The sequence below is a fragment of the Lathyrus oleraceus genome, chromosome 7, assembly GCF_024323335.1.
Source record: "Lathyrus oleraceus cultivar Zhongwan6 chromosome 7, CAAS_Psat_ZW6_1.0, whole genome shotgun sequence".
Taxonomy (NCBI): Eukaryota; Viridiplantae; Streptophyta; class Magnoliopsida; order Fabales; family Fabaceae; genus Lathyrus; species Lathyrus oleraceus.
Window position 1 is genome coordinate 31,032,233 of NC_066585.1, and position 2,533 is coordinate 31,034,765.

The 2,533-nt window shown below is 41.5% G+C and overlaps 1 pseudogene; it reads right to left on the reverse strand.

Moving 5' to 3' along the window:
- Positions 1 to 554: 554 nt before the first annotated feature.
- Positions 555 to 654, reverse strand: LOC127109060 (uncharacterized; annotated as a pseudogene).
- Positions 655 to 2,533: the final 1,879 nt, after the last annotated feature.

Sequence of the window (2,533 nt, forward strand, 5' to 3'; positions counted from 1 at the left end):
GTAGATTTGTATGCCACGCACTCGCTCACAAGGCGAATCGCTCTATTTACGAATCAACGATATCGAACTATATCTCCGAGTCTTACGACGAATTCGGGAATATCGTGCTGCAAACAATCTCCCTCCTATAGACTTTCCTGATCTCAAAGATCTTCCTTCTTTAACCGAGATGGCAGAACCAGCTCGTGCTCTTAGAGATTACGCTGCTCCATCGCAAGATGAACCGCATTCAAGTATTGCTCCACCCGCAATCGAAGCAAACAACTTCGAACTAAAACCTTCGCTGTTGCAGGCTGTGCAACAGAACCAATTCTCTGGAAATCTTACCGAAGATCCAAACCTTCATTTATCCGTATTTGTCCAATACGCTGATACTGTTAAAGCTAATGGTGTCACATCAGAGGCAATTCGACTTCGTCTTTTTCCTTTCTCATTAAGAGACAGCGCTAGAAGATGGCTTCAATCTCTCCCTTCCAACTCAGTCACCACATGGAACGAGTTGAAGAAAGTTTTTCTTGCCCGATATTTTCCGCCAAGCAAAACAGCTATGTTAAGAGCCCAGATAAACGGATTTAAACAGAAAGACAACGAGTCTCTTTTCGAAGCATGGGAAAGATACAAAGACATGATGAGACTTTGCCCACACCATGGTTTGGAAGACTGGTTAGTAATTCACACATTTTATAATGGCCTCTTATACAATACAAGGTTAACAATAGACGCCGCTGCAGGTGGTGCACTAATGAACAAACCTTATGCTGATGCTTACCAGCTTATCGAGAGCATGGCCCAAAACCACTATCAGTGGGGAACCGAACGAACAACGGTGGAAAAACCTCAACCGAAAACTGGCATGTACGAGATAAGTAACCTTGATCACGTTAATGCAAAAGTGGATGCTTTGGTCCAGAAAATTGAAAGTTTAAACGTATCACCTCCAGCCGCCGTGGTTGCTATAACTCAGAATTGCGAGGTCTGTGGAATCCAAGGCCACACTCCTGCGGAATGTCAACTCTTGACTGGAATCCAAGCAGAGCAAGTAAACTATGCTCAAGGAAGCCCCTATTCGAATACCTATAACCCAAATTGGAAGAACCATCCAAACTTTTCATATAAGAGTAATAATGCTTTATACGCACCTGGACAGTCTCCAAATCAAGCCCCATCTATACCTCCGGGATATCAGAAACCGAATCCATCCATACCTAACAATAATACCCCTAGAAAATCCAACTTGGAAATCATGATGGAAAACTTTATAGCTTCCCAACAACAAACCAATAAAGATTTCTTAAACCAGAACATACATACTGGCGAACAACTTAAACAACTAGCAAGCAAAGTAGATGCCTTGGCTACCCATAACAAAATGCTGGAAACACAAATATCTCAAGTAGCTCAACAACAAGCACCTACTGCTGCCCCAACTGGTACATTCCCTGGACAGCCCCAACCTAATCCGAGAAGCCAAGCTCATGCAATTATATTAAGAAGTGGAACGGAAGTGGAAGGACCGTCTGATCCAAGGATAGAAAACCAAAACCCTAAGAAATCAACTGAGGAAAGTGAACCTAAGGAAAAGGAAGAGAGAAATAAGGAAACCCTAGAAAAGAAGGAACCTTATGTACCTCCACCACCTTACAAACCACCTATACCTTACCCTCAAAGGCTTGTTAAAACCAAAGATGCGAGCCAATTTAGAAAATTTGTTGATCTCCTTAAACAATTAAACGTTACAATTCCGTTCACCGAAGCTATTACGCAGATGCCCTCATATGCTAAATTCTTAAAAGAAATTCTTTCTAATAAGAGGAAACTTGAGGATAGCGAAACCGTTACACTCCCTGCCGAATGTAGCGCTATAATCCAAAACATGCCACCTAAACTCAAGGATCCGGGTAGTTTCTCTATACCCTGTCACATAGGAAAATTTGTCATCGACAAAGCCTTATGCGATTTAGGAGCCGGAATTAGCGTTATGCCTTTATCCATATGTAAGAAACTGGAAATGGGAGAATTAAGACCAACCAAAATGTCCATGCAACTAGCAGATCGTTCCATCAAATATCCTGTAGGAATCCTTGAAAACGTTCCCGTACGCATAGGTCAGTTTTACATTCCCACCGACTTTACAATTATGGACATTAGAGAAGATGATATTACACCCATTATACTAGGAAGACCATTCTTAGCAACTGCCGGTGCAATCATAGACGTAAAACGAGGACGACTCACCTTCGAAGTAGGTGAAGAGAAAATTGAATTCATTCTTTCCCAATTCTTGAAAGCACCTGCAATAGAAGATACATGTTACTTCATGGATATCATCGATGAATGCATAAAAGAAGCAGAGTTAGGAGAAGACAAAGCATCAGACTATCTTTTAGAGGACAAATCTAAACAATGCTTAGCAATAACACCGGACCCTACGCAATGTCTTAACAAACCAACCCCTGATTTGAAAACACTTCCCAAAAATCTGAGATATGAATTCCTAGACTTAGAACTTGAACGACCTGTGATAGTTAATGCA